The sequence below is a fragment of the Ahaetulla prasina genome, chromosome 5, assembly GCF_028640845.1.
Source record: "Ahaetulla prasina isolate Xishuangbanna chromosome 5, ASM2864084v1, whole genome shotgun sequence".
NCBI lineage: Eukaryota > Metazoa > Chordata > Lepidosauria > Squamata > Colubridae > Ahaetulla > Ahaetulla prasina.
This window is the reverse complement of record NC_080543.1, coordinates 15363280-15385645: the sequence shown is the minus strand read 5'-3', so window position 1 is coordinate 15385645 and position 22366 is coordinate 15363280. Positions and strand designations below refer to the sequence as shown.

Sequence of the window (22366 nt, the reverse complement as noted above, 5' to 3'; positions counted from 1 at the left end):
GTGTGGTATGGTACTTCGAACAGTCGTAAATATGAGCTGGTTGCCGAGCACCCAAAGTGCAATCACAGGACTGCAGAAACTTCTATTTTCTCTTAATATCCTTAGTGAGATTGTGTGTATTATAAAGTCAAGATGATTAGGCTGCAAGCCGCTCAGCTCTCATTTACAAGAAAACCAAGCTGCCAGAAAAACAGAGACTTAAGCATCCGTTCAAAGGCTTTTCAGATAGATATGAATCAATTTATATGTAGTAACCATAACAATTTAGCTTTCAGTTCAGATCTGTGTTGGAAGCATGATTAATAATTGTGGTCTTTAACAACTTAAGGTTAAACAAAATAACCGGCACATATATTGCTTTTTTTTTAGTCTTTAAATTACCACAAATAAATGCCACTGTAATTCTGTGTAGAATAACCCTAAAAATTATAGAAGAACTAGCCGTTTGTCTAAAGCTCTGTAGAGACTTTAGATGGGGTCAAAGCTGAATGGAATTTGGTCATTTCTTGTTCACGGTTTTAGTTGCTACTTAACTCCAGAGTTGGTAGCCACTGGATTTAGTGAAGTTTAAATGAGATCCAAAAGCCTATTTTGAAAAGCCAAACAGTAGCAGAAAAGTTGTGATACGTTGTGTTGTATTTGCTCATTATTTGTTTTCTTAAATCTTTGTGGCTGCCAATCTCATCCCGGGGCCTCCAAATGAAAGAAAGTCAGATTAAAACCACAGCAGCTTGTGATTCTGTCATCCCATTGCGCTCCGATATTTCACTTCGGTTCGTAATTTAAGGCCCCATTCATCACGCATCTGCTCGCAAGTTATGTTTCACTGACTTTTGTGAGGCTTAGTTTAAGTAAGCAAAACTGTGGCTTGGATCTGTCAGAAATTACTTCAGGCTGAGGTATTTAATATATTGTTGACCCTCCAAGCCAGGGAATGAGGAATCTTTAGATTGCTGAAGGAAAGGAAAGGGAAGGGAAGGAAAAACGAAGATAACTTGCTAAAGAGCCGAACACATTCAGTTTATCTTATTTATTAAATGTATATGCCGCCCATCTCACCCTGCAAAGCAACTCAGAGCGGCTTACAATTTATTTATTTATTTATTTATTAATCATACTTTTATACCGCACCATCTCCCGTAGGACTCAGGGCAGTTTACAGGCATATTAAAAACAATATAATAAATAAGCATTAAAAGCCCAATTAAAACTAGATATTATCATGGCCAAATCACTAAAATTGATAAAAAACATTAAAAAACCCTTAAAATTTAGTTAAAACATTTTATTCTTAGGCTAGTCCAGCGCGCTGAAACAATAAAGTCTTCAGTTCACGTCTGAAGGTCCGGAGGTCGGAGAGTTGTCGTAATCCCGGAGGAAGCTCATTCCACAGGGCTGGTGCCGCCACAGAGAAGGCCCTCCCCCTGGGGGTCGCCAACCTACATTGTTTGGTCGACGGCACCCTGAGGAGGCCCACTCTGTGGGAGCGCACGGGTCGTTGGGAGGCAATCGGTGGCAGAAGAAGGCAATCGGAGAAATTAAAATTTCTTTGCTGATTTCAGTACAGGAAAAGTGATTTGGGTGTAGGTAACCCAGTGGTGGGATTCAATTTTTTTTTTAACTACAAGTTCTGTGGGCGTGGCTTGATGGGCGTGGCCAGGGGTGTGTGACAGGCAGCACTTGGACTTGCGCCCCATTTTGAGCCTAGGAGGCCCCCCTGCACTTACCTGGGAGCCAAAATGGGGCGTGGGCGGACTCCTAGAAGAGAAGGGGTGGGGCAGGGCGGGAAGGGGTGTGGCCAGCCAGCAATGTAACTATCGGTTCGTCTGAACCAGCTCGAACTGGCTGAATCCCACCACTGAGGTAACCCACAACTTTGTTTAGCAAGTGCTTAGAGCTGCAAGAGCATTGAAAAAAGTGACTTATGACCAGTCCACACACATGCAACCGTCGCAACATCCTTATAGTCACATTATCAAAATTTGGGCACCTAGCAACAGCAGGTACTTGTGACGGTTGCAATCTCCTGGGGTCATGGGATCCCCTTTTGTGACCTTCTGACAAGCAAGGTCAATGGAGAAGCCAGAGTCACTTTACAACCGTGTTACTAACTTAACAATTGCCCTGTTTCACTTAACAACCGTGGCCAGCGAGGTCGTAAAATGGAGTAAAATTCACTGCATAACAGTCTCCGCAACAAAATTGCTTCACACAATGTAAGCCGCCCTGAGTCTTTGGAGAAGGGTGGGATATAAATTCAATTAAAAAAAAAAATTGGGGCTCAATTGTGGTCGTAAATTGAGGATTACCTCTACTGCAATTATAGTGGAGATATCAAGAGAGGTATTGGATTAGATTTATAATTAATAGGCCCAGGTCTGTTGATGTGTCGCAAAATCTTTCCAGAAGTTTCTGAAGAAAAAAAAATTAATGCAACAGAAAAATAAAATAGCAGAGTGTAATGGGAACTATATTTCATTGAACCATGGTGGCGCAATGATGAGAATGCAGTGTTGCAGGCTAATTCTGCTGACTGCCAGGGGTTCAATCCTCGCCAGCTTGAGGTTGACTCCATCCTTCCGAGGTGGCTAAAGTGAGGACCCAGATTGTTGGGGGCAATAGGCTGACTTTACAGAGGGCTGTAAAGCCCTGTGAAGCAGTATATAAGTCTTAAGTGCTATTGCTAAGTGCTATTAATTTGATTTAAACTAGGTTAAACTCATTTCACTGCTTTCCTGAGGCCTCCCACTTCTTTGTCCCAGTCCAAACTGTTTTGTGATTGCAGCCCTGGCAATGGCATTCAATTCAAAGGCCTGTAATTGCAGAGCTGGGTACAACACGGATTTGTGCCATCGTGGGCCATTGAGGGTGGATAAAGTAGATTCTATATAATTTTCATGTTATGTTGTTTTAGCGTTCATTATGATTGTGACAGTGATGGCCATTAAGAGAAGATGCTGTCAGTTCCACATCTTCAACTTAGCTTTTTTTTTAACCAGCATAAGAGCCTCAAATGACTGTTTTGATCAGTTTTCCAGCTTCTCAGGCGAAGCCAGCTAGACAACGAACAACAAGTATATATATAACAAATATATATAAGTATTATATATGTAAAGGGATGCGGTGGCTTAGTGGGTAAGACGCTGAGCTTGTCGATCGAAAGGTCGGCAGTTCAGCGGTTCGAATCCCTAGTGCTGTGTAATGGGGTGAGCTCCCGTTACTTGTCCCAGCTTCTGCCAATTTAACAGTTCGAAAGCACGTAAAAAATGCAAGTAGAAAAATAGGAACCACCTCTGGTGGGAAGGTAACAGCGTTCCGTGCGCCTTTGCCATTAAGTCATGCCAGCCACATGACCATGGAGACATCTTCGGACAGCGCTGGCTCTTCGGCTTTGAAACGGAGATGAGCACTGCTCCCTAGAGTTGGGAACAACTAGCACATATGTGTGAGGGTAACCTTTACCTTTATCTTATACATATACATACACACACACACACACACACACACACACACACACACACACACACACACAATTTCCATGTTATGTTGTTTTTTCGTTCATTATGATTGTGACAGTGATCATAGGTTTTATATTTTATGTTCAAAGCATGGCCTGAGGGGTAAAGATATCGGTCTGCACTGTGACTACAGATATAAACCAATATCTTCTCATAAGTTGTTGCGGTTCTAGGTCAAACATTATGTGATGGGCCCTATTACACAACATTTTTTGCATCAACGCTAATCCATTCCCCCCCATGGGTGTTGTGTTGTTTTTTTTTTGCCAGACATGGAAATAAATGCCGGAAACTGGCAAAAAAAGTCACACATTGTGGTCACGTGACCGCGGGATGCTTCAAACATACATAAAAGTGAGCTACTTGCCAAACACCCAAAATGTGACTATGGCATGTAAGTGTGACTGTCATTACTTTGAAAACTAGTCATAAGTAGCTCTGGGGAGGTCCATTGTAATTTCAAATGGTTGTTAAGCAACCGTTCTTAAGTCGATACTACCTGTATAGCATAGTAGAAAATATTCAAGATATCTGAAATATGTACCCATCATCTCAGGGACTAGGTTATTTTACTTTAATAATATTGTATCTCTTCTCTCCATAATACCCTGTTTCCCCGAAAATAAACCTCCCCCTGAAAATAAGCCCTCCCTGAAAATATTTAAACGCAGAGCTGGAAATCAGGTAAGACAGCAAGAGGAGCCCCATCTTGCTCCACTCGCCCCCAAATAATAAGACCTCCCCAAATATAAGGCCAAGCGCTTATTTTGGGGTTCAAAAAAAATGTAAGATAGGGTCATATTTTCGGGGAAACATGGTATAACACATAATCTGAAACTTAAAATCCCAGCACATCAGTAACTTACCAACTTGGATAAGTCTAGATAAGGTGGCTGTAGAAATGAGGACAGCTTTTGTGTATCTTTATTGATTTCTCCTACTTGTCTGTTTGAGTAAATAACATTTTGCAATCTCAGGGATTTCAGTGTTCTTGCTAAATAAATATCTCATGAAAACTCGGGGGCTGTGTTTATTGAAATCTATTGAGATTCGGGCTGTTCTCTCACTATTATCACCATTTTTTTAAAAAATGATTATAGATATTCTTATAAATGGATTAGCTTGGCTATTCGCAGAAAGGCATAGCTACCTCATTAAAAAAAGGTAAAAAAGTTGGCAACGTTTGGAAAAGCTTTAGGGCAGGGGTCCCCAACCCCTGGTCTGTGCAACGGGCTGGGGCATGCCAGCAACCGGGCCGCACAAAAAACAAAGCCCCATCCACAGAATGCAGGCAGCAGGCAAAACCACAACCCCTCCAGTCCATGGAAAAACTTTTCTCGACGAAACCAATCCCTGGTGCCCAAAAAGTTGGGGCCCACTCTTTTGGGGGGGTCAGCTCCCAGCTGCATAGGATGTAATTCTCAATATTAACCCTGTCACCCTTGTTCATCAACACCAGGACTCTCCAAAGTTGGCCACTTTAAGACTTGCGGACTTCAACTCCCAGAATTCCTCAGTTAGATACGCTGGCTGGGGAATTCTGGGAGTTGAAGTCCATAAGTCTTTGAGCTGCCATGTTTGGAGGCCAACACCATCCACCTTCACTGGACTATCATTTTTCTTTTCTCTGTCTTCCAGGTTACAGGACCCAATCCAACGCCAAAAGAGACGAGGTGGACCGGAAGAAACATATCTTGGTTGACCCTTTGACATCTCTTTGATTGGATTTCCTTGACGAGAGATCCAGGAAGGAAGGAGAATGAGACAGCTGAAAGGGAAGCCCAAAAAAGAGACATCCAAAGACAAAAAGGAGAGAAAGCAAGCAATGCACGAAGCCCGTCAGCAAGTCACAACGGTTGTGCTTCCCACCTTGGCTGTGGTGGTGCTTTTGATTGTGGTGTTTGTTTACGTGGCCACCCGCCCCAATACAACTGAATGACATGGATTTTGAACTCTGCCCCTTGGGTGGGCATGCCAAGGCCCAACAACTAATCAAAGTCCCCCCTTCCCCGAGAGCTCCTTTTTTAATCACTGTTATTAATAATCCTTTTACAAAGGAATCCTCTTTCTCTGACTTGATTCACAGTCCACAGTTGCTTTGGTGGAAGGTAACATAGAACATACTTGATTCCAGGGACCCCAAAGTATGTTTTATTGTCTAGCATAATGTGCCTTTTTAGACCTCAACGGTCTCTTGCTCACACCTTAAAATGTAGATTCTGTTGCTTTTGGAAATTTGTATAAAATCAGCTTTGAGTTTGTCAGCAGCATTGCTCCTGTCAAGGTCCTGTATTGTTGGCTTCACAGCTGCCAAAGAAGTGGATTTTCCCCCTTCCGTTGTAATTATATAATGGCATTTGAAAAATCTTTGATTAAAAAAAGTATTTATTTTTGGAATAAAGAGAACACGTCTTACATAAAAGTGTTTCCTCCTGATTTACTTTGGAAACCATTCTGTGGTGGAAAACGACAAGAGAGGAGATAATGTTTTCCTCAGAATTAAGCCAGAATATAAACAGAATAGTTCCTTTCTCCATATGAGGCTTTACCAATGAATAATTTAAGATAACTCTTTTAAGTTTACGTTGGATATGTTTGTTCTAGTAAAATAGTAGGAACTTCAGACAGCATTAATCTTGATTTTTAAAAGTGTCTGCCCTTTTATGAAAAGTCCTGAGTCCATCATACTAAAACAATGGCTTACCACATGATGAAACATAAATACCCAAGCCAGGGGTGAAATGCTCCCGGTTCGCACCGGCTCACCCGATTAGGTAGCGATGGCAGCTGCTGGTTCAGAGGACCAGTAGCAAAAATCCCTGGCCCCTCCCCCCCTGCCTCTGCTGAGCCGCACCTTCAGCAGAGGTTTTTTTTTTCTTTTTCTTACTTTTAAAAGTTTTTCTTCAGCCGAAAACATATCTTTAAAAGTAAAAAAAAAACAACCCTCTGATGATCGCGGGGATCATCAGAACACTTTTAAAGTTTTTTTTAAAAAAACCTGTTCAGCCGAAGGGGGAAAAAAGGAAAAGGGGGGGGGGCTTTAAAAGGCTCCTCTGGCCATCCCAGCTGAGTTCCTCATCACCAGAACCTTAAAAACATGTTTTCTACATGTTAAAACAATTATTTTAAGAGGTTCTGGGCTGCTATGAGGGAACTTCAGCTGAGATCGTCAGAGGAGCTGACTTTAAAACTTTTTTTCCTCTGGCGATCCCAGAGGAGTTTCCTGATCCTCACAGGCTTTTAAACTCACTTTTTAACAGCCCCCACTTACAAGAGCCCCCACCCATGCCCAGCCAATTCCCCCTCCTCACTTACCTATAATTACTGCTCTTTTGGGCTGGCAACATTATGCTTTCTTCAGCTACTGAAGAAGAAAAAAAGCTTGCTTTGACTTCCTGCTTTGCTGGCTGAGGAACTCTGGGATTTGAAGTCCACAATAAAATAAAATAAAATAAAATAAAATAAAATAAAATAAAATAAAATAAAATAAAATAAATAAAATAAAATAAAATAAAATAAAATAAAATAAAATAAAATAAAATAAAATAAAATAAAATAAAATAAAATAAAATAAATAAAATAAAATAAAATAAAATAAAATAAAATAAAATAAAATAAAATAAAATAAATAATAAAATAAAATAAAATAAATAAAATATTTGTGCAGCTTTCTGAGATTTGGTGTGTTCCTGTAGTGTTTCACTCTAACTACACAAACACACAAAATCTCACAAAGCTGTATGTGGCATTTTGTGTGTGTGTGAGTCAGTTGTGTTGTGTTGTGTTGTGTGTGTGTAAAATGTGAAAGTGTGAGATTCCTGCTTGTTGCAGGGGCCATTTTGGGTGAAGTGCAGCTGCTTTTACATTGTGTGTGAGTCATTTGTGTTGTGTTGTGTTGTGTTGTGTTATGTGTGTGTAAAGTGTGAAAGTTGGTTTTTGGTACCTATTTTTTTGTATACTTCGTTAATTATTTTTATTATTTATTGTTATTGGCCACGCCCACCCAGTCATCTGACCACCAAGCCATGCCCACCAATTAAGCCACGCCCACAGAACCGGTAGGGAAAATTTTTAGATTTCACCCCTTATTTATTTTATTTTATTTATTTATTTATTAGATTTTTATACCGCCCTTCTCCCGAAGGACTCAGGGCGGTTCACAGCCAGAATAAAACAATAATTATGTGCACAATAAAACAATAATTAAAAAACTTATTGAATATAAGGCCAAAATTAAATTCCATTTAAAACCATAAAAACCCCATAAAATTTACATCCAAATATTAAAAACTACTAAAAATTTCTATGCCAGTCCTGCGTGAATAAATAGGTATGTCTTCAACTTGCGGCGGAAGGTCCGAAGGTCAGGCAGTTGACGGAGTCCTGGGGGAAGTTCATTCCAGAGGATGGGAGCCCCCATAGAGAAGGCCCTTCCCCTGGGGGCCGCCAGCCAACATTGCTTGGCGGACGGCACCCTGAGGAGTCCCTCTCTGTGAGAGTGCATGGGTCGGTGGGAGGCAATCGGTAGCAGTAGGCGATCCCGTAAGTAACCCGGCCCTAAGCCATGGAGCACTTTAAAGGTAGTAACCAACACCTTGAAGTGCACCCAAAAGACCACAGGTAGCCAGTGCAGCCTGCACAGGAGTGGTGTTACATGGGAGCCACGAACGGCTCCCTCTATCACCCGCGCAGCTGCATTCTGAACCAACTGGATCCTCCGGGTGCTCTTCAAGGGGAGCCCCATGTAGAGAGCATTGCATTAATCCAAGCAAGAGGTAACAAGAGCATGAGTGATCGTGCATAGGGCATCCTGGTCAAGGAAGGGGCGCAACTGGCGAATCAGGCAGACCTGATAAAAAGCTCTCCTGGAGACGGTCGTCAAGTGATCTTCAAAAAACAACCGCCCATCCAGGAGAACGCCCAAGTTGTGCACCCTCTCCATCGTGGCCAATGACTCGCCCCCAACAGTCAGCCGCGGCTGCAGCTGACTGTACCGGGGTGCCGGCATCCACAGCCACTCGGTCTTGGAGGGATTGAGCTTGAGCCTGTTTCTCCCCATCCAGACCCGTACGGCTTCCAGTCACTGGGACAGTACTTCGACAGCTTCGTTGGGGTGGCCTGGGATGGAAAAGTACAGCTGCATATCATCAGCGTACAGTTGGTACCTCACCCCAAAACCACTGATGATCTCACCCAGCAGCTTCATATAGATGTTGAACAGGAGAGGCGAGAGAATCGACCCCTGCGGCACCCCAAACGTGAGGCGCCTCGCGGTCGATCTCTGCCCCCCTGCCAACACCATCTGCGACTGGTCAGAGAGATAGGAGGAGAACCACTGATAAACGGTGCCTCCCACTCCTAAACTCCCCAGCTGGTGCAGCAGGATACCATGGTCGATGGTATTGAAAGCCGCTGAGAGGTCTAATAGGACCAGGGCAGAGGAATAAGCCCTGTCCCTGTCCCTCCAGAGATCATCAACCAACATGACCAAAGCCGTCTCCGTACTGTATCCGGGCCGAAAGCCAGACTGGAACGGGTCTAGATAGACAGTTTCATCCAGGTATTGGGGTAATTGACGTGCCACCACACTCTCTGCAACCTTCGCCACAAAGCGAAGGTTGGAGACCGGATGATAATTTCCTAAAACAGCTGGGTCCAGGGAAGGCTTCTTGAGGAGGGGTCTCACCACCGCCTCTTTCAAGGCAGCGGGAAAGACCCCCTCCCGCAAAGAAGCATTTATAATCCCCCGGAGCCAGCCTCGTGTCACCTCCTGCATGGCCAGTACCAACCAGGAAGGACACGGGTCCAGTAAACATGTGGTGGCATTCAACCTCCCCAACAACCAGTCAATGTCCTCAGGAGCCACAGGGTCAAATTCATCCCAAACAATCTCAACAAGACGCGTCTCTGACCTCTCACCTGGATCAACCCAATTTTGATCCAAACCATTTATTTATTTATTTATTATTTACATTTGTATACCGCCCTTCATCCCGAAGCTGAACGATTTTATCGTATAGATAACCACTAAACTCCTCGGCACGCCCTTGTAAGGGGTCCTCCCGCACCTCCTGTTGAAGGAGATAGCGAGTCACCCGAAACAGGGCGGCCGGGCGGTTATCTGCCGACGCAATGAGGGAGGAAATGTAAAGACGCTTCGCTTCCCTCAATGCCACTAGGTAGGTCCTACTATATGACCTAACTAGTGTCCGGTCAGCTTCCGAACGACTGGATCTCCAGGCACTCTCTAGGCGTCTTCTTCGGCGTTTCATCTCCCTCAGCTCCTCGGAGAACCCCTGCTCCAAACCCTTAAAGATATCCAAAAGGCAACCCCTAAATTTGGCTTGGCGCATTTTGGTGAAATTATGATAGCTTATTTCTTCATCTGAATACTTTAAGAATTTTTAAAAAGTAAAAGAGTGAAAGCTGAAGCAGAAATGTAGTCTTTCGCCTTTTCATTTAGGCAGAAGACCAATAGGGGCATGGAGTTCCTCCCATGATAAGCCATATTTTATCGCATAAGCCCTATAGCTTGGTTCGCAATGCTGTTAAGTATCCATAAAATTCACGGACTGGTTGTAAACATTATATGAAGCCTTAATGCGGTACGCACAATATGGTACACTGAGCCTTAATGTGATTTTAGCTTCAGGCATTGTGTGACCTGTTTGCCCTTACAAAAAAAAAACACCACATGACAGGAATTGCTTTCATTAGTAGTGTTACGGTTGATAAACAATGAATAAACAGTGGTAGTTAAAGGAATGCAAAAACAAAAGACAGTGTCCACATTTGCTGGATAGAGATCAATCTAAGACACATTAACAGAATAATAGTTGGAAAGGACCTTGGAGAACTTCTAATCCAACCCCCCTGCTCAAGCAGGAGACCCTATATCAGCGGTTCTCAACCTGGGGGTTGCGACCCCATTGGGGGTCGAATGACGATTTGCCAGGGGTCGCCTAAGACCATCGGAAATATGGAAAGTATACTTGCAAGTCAAAGAATCGCACTCCAATGGTTGACTCCACAAGCCAGCTGCAGGCTCTTCAAATCGCTAGCCAAATTCGGCTTCAGGCGCGATGAATTAAAAAAGAGAGAAATCTTTGCTCTGATGTCTCCCTCTCAAGACAGCTGCAATCACTCCCAATCGCTAGCCTCATCTGGCTTCAGGCGCGATAAACTTAATAGGGGAGGAGTCTCCGCTTTAATGCCTCCGTCCTCAAGGCAATCGCAAACAGTTCAGATCGCTAGCCAATACGGCTTCAGGCGCGATAAATTCAAAACGAAAATAATTTTACGGTTGGGGTCGCCACATCGTGGGGAACTGTATTAAAGGGGTCGCAGCACTATAAAGGTTGAGGACCACTGCCCTATACCATTTCAGGCAAATGGTTGTCCAATCTCTTCTTAAAAACCTCCAGTGTTGGAGCACCCATAACTTCGGGAGGCAAGTCATTCCACTGATTAATTTTTTTCACTGTTAGGAAATTCCTCCTCAATTCTAGGTTGCTTCTCCCCTTGATAAGTTTCCACCCATTGTTTCTTTTTCCTACCCTCAGGTGCTTTGGAGAATAGGTTGACCCCCTCTTCTTTGTGGCAGCCCCTTAGATATTAGAATATTGCTATCATGTCACCCCTGCTTAATTTCTTTTTTAAATGAAAAAGAAAGTTCCTGACTTAGCATAGGAACTAAGAAAGCAAAGCATTTCACCAGCAGAATTTTCAAGCTGTTTCTTTCTTAACATGAAGTGATGGTAGGAGAATGGAGTGATTTATTAGAATCATTTTAACAGAAAAATCTCATTGCTGTTTTCTTTCCAACCTCATCATACGATCAAGTTACCAAGAGTGCTTATTACCTGATAAAGCCATTTTACATATATTTCTAACCACCTTTTCCCTTTGCACAAATTCATTTATAGCCAAGGTGTTATGGCTTGCAATGCAATCTTCGCCTGGATCCTATCATGACTCCAAGCATTTAAAGAGGCAATTTTTTTTGTAATTTTATTATCTTTCAGTTCAGAATCTTAAAAGTGAAGATATGGGGAAATGGGCATTTTAGTTTTACATTATTGAACTTCTCTAAATCTAGGATTTATTTATTTCCTTCCTTTGTAGTCATTTGCAACTGTCTAAAGATTCCTACATGTATTACTAAAGCCCCACAGAGTATTTGGCATCAAAATGTAAATTGTGCCAAGGAAGGTGCCATCCTCAAAGGTATATCAAACATTTGCAAAGACCATAAAGAATAAAAAAGTGGAAAAAATTGTGCTTTCTTAAGAATTGGGAATTAATAATACAAGGGTGTTACAAGAAGGAACATCCCATCTCTCTCACGTATTATCATGATTTCTAAAGCTCCTAAAACAGTGATGGTGTTGTGATTCCAGCCCCTGAAACTGGCCCCATGCCCGAAAGTGACTCCGAGAGTGAGGGGGAAGGGCCAGTAAGGCTTACCTTGGGAGCACTGATTCCTTTGGCTTGGCTCCAGCAGCCGAGCCAAAGTCAGAGGACATAATGAGGCCGTCATCCCCTGATTCCTCCCTTCCCCAGGCTACGCCTCAGACCCAGCTGATAATAATAATCAAACTTGGCTTGACCCGCGCTTCAGAAGATTAGAGAGGCGGTGTCATCAAAAGGAAGAGTGGGGCACAGGATATATAAGGAGCTTTGGGACTGCTCTCACTCCACGGGAAGCAAAAGTTTAGCTGAATCGTTTCAAAAAGAGCTGAAACTCTTGCTACATGAATCATTATTTGAACTTTGGCAGGCAGCTGCTATTTCTCTGCCAGGACTGATAAGAGCTGTGAATCCACTGGCTGAAGGCCAGCTCATGAGTCTGAAGTGGGGAAGGAGACAGAACAGATGGCTAACCTTTTTGCCATCGCATGCCAGGATGGGGTGGGTGGGGGTAAGGTCGCGCCTGCGCATGCCCACACCCATAATTCTATGCGCCCCACCCTGCACATGCGCGCGCAACCACCCTCCTGCTCCTGGCACACTATGTCCTGGTACGCCTGTTTTTCTTTCTCACCTGGCTCCAGGTCCTCTCTATGCATCTGGGGAGGGCGAAAACAGCCTTCCCCACCCCCTCGGAGGCCCTCCGTAGGCCCGAAATGGCCCATTTCCTAACTTCCGGTTGAACAGGAAGTGACTTTTTTGTTGTCCCCAGCCTCCAGAGCCTCTCTAGGAGTCTCTGGAGGCTGGGGACAACAAAAAATGTCACTTCCTGTCCAACCGAAAGTTGGGAAACAGGTCGTTTTGGGCCTCCAGAGGGCCTGGGGAAGGCTATGTTCACCCTCCCTAGATGCACAGAGAGGATCTGGAGCCAGGTGAGAAAGAAAAACGGGACTTCCCTACCCCCCGCAAGCCCTCCGGAGGCAGGAAACAGCCTGTTTCCCTACTTCTGGTGGGCCCAGAAGGCCTGAAAATCAGCTGGCTGACATGCGCATGCCCACTGGAGCTGAACCGGCATGCCCACTGATATGGCTACGTGTGCCACCTGTGGCACGCGTGCCATAGGTTCACCATCACGGTCCTAAAATATGCTATGTGTATTGCAAGGCACACTGTAGTTTTTTTTTAAAGAAAGGTTGCAATATAATAATTATAGCAATAGTGCAGGTAGTCCTCAACATATAACCACAATTGAGCCCAAAATTTATTTATTTTTATTTTATTTTTATTTTATTTTTCGCATTTTTATACCGCCCTATCTCCCTAGGGACTCAGGGCGGTTTCCAGCCAGAATAAAACATACATATAAATACAGGATAAAACAACAATTAAAAAGCTTATTAAATAAGGCCGAACATTTAAAATAGGAATACAAATAATAAAACCCCATTAAAACCAAATTCAAAATTTAAAAATTCAAAAATTCTAATCCAGTCCTGCACAAATAAATAGATGTGTCTTAAGTTCGCGGTGGAAGGTTCGAAGGTCAGGAAGTTGGCGAAGTCCTGGGGGAAGTTCGTTCCAGAGGGTGGGAGCCCCCACAGAAAAGGCCCTTCCCCTGGGTGTCGCCAGTCGGCACTGCCTGGCTGATGGCACCCTGAGGAGTCCCTCCCTGTGAGAGCGCACGGGTCGGTGGGAGGCAATCGGTGGCAGCAGACGGTCCCGTAAGTAACCCGGCCCTATGCCATGTTGCTAAGCGAGAAATTGTCACGGGAATTGTGCCCCACTTTACGATTTTTCTTGCCGTGTTTGTTAAAGGAATCACTGCACCTGTTAAGTTACTAACATGATTGTTAAGTGAATTTGGCTTCCCCACGAAATTTGCTTGTCAGAAGGTCGCAAAAGGGGATCACATGACCCCACCGGGATGCCGCATCTATCATGAACATGAGTCAGTCGCCAAGCGTTTGAATTTTGATCACGTGACCACCGGGATGCTACAAAGGCTGTAAGTGTGGAAAACGATTATAAGTCACTTTTTTTCAGTGCCGTTGTAACTGAACAGTCACTAAACCAACTGTTGTAAATCGGCTACCTGTAACGAGGAGCAAAGGAAAACTGAAGTAAAATTGTAAGCGTAGTCACGATCATGTGACCTTCCCTGAGTGACCACTTGTTGATCCAATCCTCTGGTGGGATTCAGCCGGTTCAGGCCGGTTTGGGCAAACTGGTTGTTAAATTGCTGGCTGGTCCTGCCCCTCCCCGCCCCTTTCAGAAGTCCCCATGCGCCCGTTTTGGCTCCCAGGTAAGTGCAAGGAGGCCTACTAGGCCAAAAACGGTGCGATGTGTTGCGGTGTGGCCCCCCCGCAGCCTGTTTTTGCTCCCAGGCAGCTGCAAGGAAGGCCTATTAAGCCCAAAACGACGCAGTGGGGAGAGTTGCGACATGCCTCCCATGGCTCGTTTTTGCTCCCAGGCAGCTGCAGGGAGGCCTACTAGGGGTGCAGGAAGGGGCGGCAGGCCCCTCCCCCGTGGCCCGTTTTTGCTCCTAGGAGGCCGAGTGCTGCCTGTCTCACCCCCTGGCCACGCCCACCATGGCCACGCCCACCCAGCCAGTCATTACAGCAGAGAACCAGTTGTTCAATTATTTGAATCCCACCACTGCCAATCGTGGTTGTTAAATGAGGACTACCTATACGCTCAGGTAGAATATCCAACCTGCAGCCCACTCGGTAGTCATTTGTTATTTCAAAGCGTCAGGAAAATATTTATGAAGGAGAGGAATTGAATTATAAAAGGTTTCATAAGCAGGGTAGAGAGCTGTGAGACCATACCTGGGAGAAATTTAGCTTGCTGGAAACCTACATGGAGCAGGATGAGAGGCCTGGGAGAGGCATAGCAGATGTTTCTTTTTTCACCTTCTTCCCAAGCCATTTCTCCAAAATTAAAATCGGAGGCAAACAACATTTGGTGTCAGGAGCTGAGTGGTTGGGCGGACAGCGCAAACAGAAGATCAGAAAAAAAAATTACTTGATCCTCCATTTGTAGATAGGTTGAATTTCTTTTTCACTGTTAATTCTTGATCTATTTCTTGGATCGTTATATCCCAGCTGTATTGTTTTTTTATAAATAATTTACGATGGCAAATCTATCTAATACTCCTTTCTTTTATTTTCGTAACAGCAATCCTGTGTCATGGGTTGGGTTGAGAGGGAGGGACTGGTCCAGTCACCCAACCAGCTTTCATGCCTAAGGAGGAACTAGAACTCCCAGTCTCCTGGTGATTGGACCAAAGTCACCCAGCCAGCTTTCATGCCTAAGGAGGGACTGGAACTCCCAGTCTCCTGATGATTAGCCGTAAGTCACCCAGCCAGCTTTCATGCCTAAGGAGGAACTAGAACTCCGTCTCCTGGTAATTGGACCAAAGTCACCCAGCCAGCTTTCATGCCTAAGGAGGGACTAGAACTCAAGTCTTCTGGTTTGTAACCTGGTGCCTTCACCACTAGAACAAATTGGCTCCCTTAATAATACCCATGAATATGGATTTATATCAGAGGTGGTATTCAGCCAGTTCAGACCAGTTCGCCCGAACCGATAACGGAAATCATCGGTGGGCAACACCAGTTGAGCAAAGCCTGATTTCTTGGAAGTTCTTCTCATGGAAACTATTAGAGTAGACTCAGAGTAGGTATATACTGTAGCTTAGAGATACTAATCCAGAGATGTTCTGTCTCCGTCCTCACTTTGGAGTAATGAGCTGGCCTACAGCCAGTGGGTTCACGGCTCCTATCAGTCCTGGCCGAGAAAACGCAGCTGCCTGCCAAAAAGTTCAAACAGATTAAGACTTCAGCTCACTTCGACACGGTTCAGCTTATTTGCTTCTCATGGAACTGAGAGCAGTCCCAAAGCTCCTTATATATCCTGTGGGGTGGGGCTCCTGGCCCACCCTTCCCTTTGATGACACCGCCTCTCTAATCTTCTGAAGCGCGGGTCGATCCAGGCTTGATTAGTATGATTATCAGCTGCGTCTGAAGGCATAGCCTGAGGAAGGGAGGAATCAGGGGGTGTCAGCCTCATTACGTCCTCCGACTGGCCTGGTACTGGCTCCTGGAGCCGGGCCAAAGGAATCGCTGCTTCTGAGGTAAGCCTTACCTGCCCTTCCCCCTCACTCTTGGAGTCACTTTCGGGCAAGGGGCCAGGTTTGGGGGTTGGAGCCACAACAAGAGATGTCCATAGGTAAGAAAGATCAAACATGTCAAAATGGCAGCTCCATTCTTTTTTTTTACATATGCCACACATATAAAAAATATGGCAGGGTTTTAATCTGCCATTTTGATCTTTTTGACCTCTCTCTGCACACACCTCTGTTAAGCATAGGCTCTTAGGGTTGCCGGTAGCCCGGGAAACTCCATAACTTGTGAATAAATTGTAATATTTAAGGTGATGGATGGGGGAAATGATTAAATTCATGACCAGAGTCTAATCTAATTACATTTAAATGAAAGGGAATTAAATCATTTTCAGTGCTAAGTCCATCTGTTTCTTTTTGGGACCATATCCTCCAGCATGATGCTCAGAACCTGATCTGAGTCCCCAAATGATTGTTATTGGAGACAGCCTAATTCATCTGAAAAATCTCATTTTTCTCTCTCTCTCTAACACAAGCTGGATTTGATCTCTTTTCTCATTCTGGCAATCTTTCCCGTGCTTCACCTGCAAAATATATCCTCCTCCAGCAGAACAGCTCTGAGGCTGGGTCACGTCTGATTAAAAAAAAAAAAAAATCACAATATTCTATGCAAAATCTTGATGTCAGTCAAAACTTGTTTTCGATCTTTTAAATCACCTTGTCATCCGCTGGCAAAATTAAGGCAGATGAAAACTATAAAACAAATAAGATTATTATTTTTTTTGCAGTTAAAATCCAAGCTGAAAAATGACAAAACCAACCCTACAATCAAAGGAAAGAACTAAATGGACAATTGTCCCAGGAAAGATATTCCTATATTAAAATGGCACTTGGACCCATGCGTTAATTTCTGTTCCAACCGAAGAAGAAAAATTATACACAGGGAGTCCTCAACTTACAACAATTCACTTAGTGACCGTTCAAAGTTACAACGGAGCTGAAAAAAGTGACTTATCACCATTTCCCACGCTTGTGACTGTTGTAGCACACCCCCCCACCTATGGTCATGTGATTCAGGGGTGAAATCCAGCAGGTTCTGACAGGTTCTGGAGAACCGGTAGCGGAAATTTTGAGTAGTTTGGAGAACCAGCAAATACCACCTCTGGCTGGCCCCAGAGTGGGGTGGGAATGGAGATTTTGCAATATCCTTCCCCTGCCATGCCCACCAAGCCACGCCCACCAAGCAACACCATGCCCACCAAGCCACGCCCACAGAACCAGTAGTAAAAAAAAAAATTGGATTTCACCACAGACGTGATTTACATTCGGAGGCTTGACAACTGACTCACTTTTATGACGGTTGCAGTGTCACGGGGTCACGTGATCCCGTTTTGCAACCTTCTGACAAGCTAAAGCAATGAGGGAACCAGATTCACTTAACAAACCATGTCCCTAATTTTAACAACTGTCGTGATTCACTTAACAAATGTGGCAAGAAAAGTCGTAAAATGGGGCGAAACCGATTTCTCACTTAGCATCATAAATTTTGGGCTCAATTGTGATCATAAGTTGAGGACTACCTACAATTCAGAAAGGTTGTAGAGTTGCTGAACTGCATGGGATTTTCAAGGATGAATTCTGCATAGAATTAATCTTTAGGTTTATGGTGGCCACCCAAAACTGATATGGGTATCAGACCTGCCACCACTTAAACCTCTAAATAGAAACCATCCTTGGCTCCAATTTTTGAGAAAGGTATCATTTATCAAGTGCATTGCAGTAATGCATAGCCATATCCAAGCATCGCAGGCTAAAATCCCTAAATTCAAATTTTCCCTCCCTTAGCTACCTCACATTGCCCACCCCCATGTGACCAGTTAGATTCAGGCAAGATGTTTTCCTAATGGTCTGTCCAAGCACAGGATGGCATGCAGCTGGTATGTCGGATGACCTTGAAGCAGCATCTCAAAGAAATACAGCATTTACTTTCGCTTTCCCCCTTCCCTTCTTCCTTCCGCAGAGTTCATGGTAATCTGTCACCGTAATGTAGCGCACGAGCAAGCATAAGATGGCAGCTGACAATGGGTAAGCCACTATCTGATGTGGCCCCTTGGATGGGCCCTAGATCAGTGGTTCTCAACCTTTATAGTGCTGCGACCCCCTTAATACAATTCCCCACGATGTGGCGACCCCTTTAATACAATTCCCCACGATGTGGCGACCCCAACAGTAAAATTATTTTCGTTTTGAATTTATTGCGCCTGAAGCCATATTGGCTAGCGATCTGAACTGCTTGTGATTGCCTTGAGGACGGAGGCATTAAAGCGGAGACTCCTCCCCTATTAAGTTTATCGTGCCTGAAGCCAGATTAGGCTAGCGATTGGGAGTGATTGCAGCTGGCTTGAGAGGGAGACATCAGAGCAAAGATTTCTCTCTTTTTTAATTCATCGCGCCTGAAGCCGAATTCGGCTAGTGATTTGAAGAGCCTGCAGCTGGCTTGTGGAGTCAACCATTGGAGCACGATTCTTCGACTCGCAAGTATATATCCCATATTTCCAATGGTCTTAGGCAACCCCTGGCAAATTGTCATTCGACCCCCAACGGGGTTGCAACCCACAGGTTGAGAACCACTGCCCTAGATCCTTCCATGCCTCATTTAATGCCAAAATTCAACACAGTCATTTGCCACTCACACTGTCAGACCTCAGAGACGTAACGCTTGGAAAGGATCTCTAGTCATCCAAAAAAGGACAGCGTTATCCCCAGGAAAAAGAAGTTTGCCAATGAAGAAAATATTCAGGATTGTGTATTATTCATGACTGCTGGATGAATTTCAGATAAAGAAATCAGCAATACTTTGACCTACTTTAATGGCATTTTTAAATTCAAATATCCTTCCTTGATAACAGTAGGTTAACAGAGAGTGAGCAAAAGAGATGACTTGGAAGAGTTTATCTTGGATATTTAAAGAAAAAAAGACAGCTCTCTCAGCTTTTGTGCTTTCTCAGGGGCACCTATAAGGTGAGGGTGAAGATTCGTTCTCCGAGCTTCTGGATTGGTTTTCCGAACATCTTGTTACTTAGCCTGCAGACAATCTTTCAAGCCAGCATCCTGTTGCCCATATGGTGATGATGTTATCCATTCAGTCATGTCCGACTCCTGATAGAATAGAATAGAATTTTTATTGGCCAAGTGTGATTGGACACACAAGGAATTTGTCTTGGGGCATATGCTCTCAGTGTACATAAAAGAAAAGATACCTTCATCAAGGTACAACATTTACAACACAATTGATGGTCAATATATCAATATAAATCATAAGGATTGCCAGCAACAAAGTTACAGTCATACAGTCATAAGTGGAAAGAGATTGGTGATGGGAACGATGAGAAGATTAATAGTAGTGCAGATTTAGTAAATAGTTTGACAGTGTTGAGGGAATTCTTTGTTTAGCAGAGTGATGGCCTTCAGGAAAAAACTGTTCTTGTGTCTAGTTGTTCTGGTGTGCAGTGCTCTATAGCATCATTTTGAGGGTAGGAGTTGAAACAGTTTATGTCCAGGATGTGAGGGATCTGTAAATATTTTCACGGCCCTCTTCTTGATTCGTGCAGTATACAGGTCCTCAATGGAAGGCAGGTTGGTAGCAATTATTTTTTCTGCAGTTCTAATTATCTTCTGAAGTCTGTGTTTTTTTTGTTGGGTTGCAGAACCGAACCAGACAGTTATAGAGTATGATGATACTATGGGCCAGGTCTCTCCACATCTTCTGATGTTGCACTGCTTCTTTGAGTTGTTCTATGCCAGGGGTGTCAAACTCAAGGCCCGCAGGCTGGATCCAGCCCACGGGATGCTTAAATCTGGCCCATGGGGCCGGCCTGGAAATAGCAAAGGACCAACCCACGGCACCTCTGGTAGCCAAAACAGGGTGCTGCAGTACCCTGTTGGCCCTCCTACAAGTACCCTGTTGGCCAAATCGGGGCATGGGGGGGCCACGCACAGCCCCTCCTCACCCCATTTTTGGCCTAGGTGGCCTTCTGCAGCACTTTGCCAGCCAAAACAGGGAGTGGGGTGGGCCCCTGTATCCCATTTTGGCCGGCAGGGTACTGCAGGAGGCGTCCGTCCTGTCTCCCCCCTCCTACTGGCTGCAGAGGAGATGCTGATGCCGCCCTCAATGAAATTAACTTTGACACAGTGGTGAAATCCAATTTTTTTTACTACCGGTTCTATGGCTTGGTGGGCATGGCAGGGGAAGGATACTGCAAAATCTCCATTCCCACCCCATTCCAGGGGGGGAAGGATGTTGCAAAATCTCCATTCCCACCCCACTCTGGGGCCAGCCAGAGGTGGCATTTGCCGGTTCTCCGAACTGCTCAAAATTTCCGCTACCGGTTCTCCAGAACCTGTCAGAACCTGCTGGATTTTACCTCTAGTTTGACACCCCTGTTCTATGCTCCGGTTGGTGTCAGCTTTGATGGTGTCCTGTCATCTTTGGTGGCCTTTTTACCGCTAACCCTTCCAAGCATAATTGCCTTCTCCAATAAATTCACCCACACGACATGGCCAAAATAAGTGACTTTTGCTCTCCAGTGACGTGTCTGGTGTTATGCTCTCTAGTAAGTCCTTGCTGGTCACCTTTGCTGTCCAAGGAAGATGCAGAAGCCTTCTCCACCACCTCAGCTCAAATAATCTTCTTTTAACGACCCTTACAGGGTGGAGTCTGGACAACTGAATGGAGCTAACAGAGTGTTTATTGGCCGGAAGCCCTTCCTATCACCAATGCGGAGCACCACAGCTCAAATGAGTCAATTTTCTTCCTGTCTTACTTTTTTAAGATCCAGCTTTCATATTTCGTATCTCACCATGAACATTTCCATACCTCATGAATTAAAATGGACCCACGTGTGTAAAATGTATTTGTTATTTAATTCTGGCTCCAGCCACGGCTTTCTTCTGAATCTCTGCATCTCCTCTTTTTCTCTGGACAAACCTCCTTTTGAGTGCAGATCCTGATAGGCTCTGCACAAACATGGATCCTTTCTGGGCACCAAAACCAGGTTTAAATATTTGACTCAAAGTTGTGAGGGTGGGTTGCTTCTGATCTTTTTGTCAGAATTGGATCCAGGGGTGGACTTCAAGAATTTTAGCAATGGCTTCTTTGCCTGGTTGCTAGGTGGGTATGGTGGGCATGGCCTAGCTGGCCTCCTGCACCATGGCAGGGGGGGCGTTTTTGCCCTCCCTGGGCTCCGGAGGTTTTTCTTGAGCCTCCGGGAGGCAAAAACGGCCTCCCCAAGCTCTGGAGGCCCTCTGGAGGCTGGAAATGGGCCCATTTCCTGAACTTCCAGTAGGCCCATTTTTCGCCCTCCCCAAGCCTCTGTGTGCGCCCTGCACTTACCTGCATCCAAAACGGGCCGCATGGGGACTTCTGGGATGAGAAGGGTGGGAGGGGCCATCCAGGAGTGGGATTTGGGGGTTCTCTGAATTGCACAGAATCTTAGCTAGAGGTTCTCCTGAACCCTCAGCAGCCAACCCCTGATCGGATTCCAGCTGGGCTAAAATCACCCATGCGCTCTGAATAAGGGAATGGGTAGCTGAACTGTGGCATAAACCGCAAGGCAGAGGAACCTTCCCAATCAATTTTGCAGCTCAGCTCAATTGTTTGTAATATATTTATTCTCCCCGAGGCTGTGAATTAATGGCTGTTTTGGGGACTGGTGCACACAATCTTCCCCTTTCCCTCCACTTTATTAACTCAGACAGACAGATGCGGCCTAAGAAGCTGGCCATTACCACTAGTTAATACCGCAGCAGCGCACATGGTTTTTCAGGAAACGGAGTTTTTAAAAAAGGAACCTCTGATAATTACCTGCAAAAGATGCAACGGAGCGAGAGGCCTTGGGCCCTTCAAGGCTCCTTCCAGAATGTTAATATAGAAGGACTTGAGAAACAACATTCCTTTGGCAGAAAAGAACAGGTGACGATAACTTACTCAAACTTACATACAAATCTTCTACTTTATTGTTTGGAACAACAAACCTAGGAGTGGGCTGCTATGGGTTCGACCAGGTTCGGGAGAACCCATAACTAACGTTATGGCCAGTTTGTAGAACCTCCAAATCCCATCCCTGGCTGGCCCCACCCACACCTCCCCTCCCAGGAGTCTTCACATGGCCCGTTTTGGATGCAAGATAAGTGCAGGGCCCACGCAAAGGCTTGGGGAGGGAGAAAAATGGGCCTCCCGGGAAGTCTGAAAACAGACCCATTTCCAGCCTCCGGAGTGCCTCCAGAGCCTGTGGGAGGCAGTTTTCGCCCTCCCAGA

General features: G+C 44.8%; 1 protein-coding gene across 11 annotated transcripts in view; it reads left to right on the top strand.

Moving 5' to 3' along the window:
• Nucleotides 1–5940, top strand: part of CMTR2 (cap methyltransferase 2) — a 154594-nt gene extending 148654 nt beyond the window's left edge. For all 11 annotated transcript variants that reach the window (XR_009155411.1, XR_009155410.1, XR_009155405.1 and 8 more), the window contains one exon: nucleotides 5157–5940. The gene's annotated coding sequence lies outside the window, so the exon portion shown is untranslated. The remainder of the gene's footprint in view (nucleotides 1–5156) is intronic.
• The last annotated feature ends 16426 nt before the right edge of the window (nucleotides 5941–22366 follow it).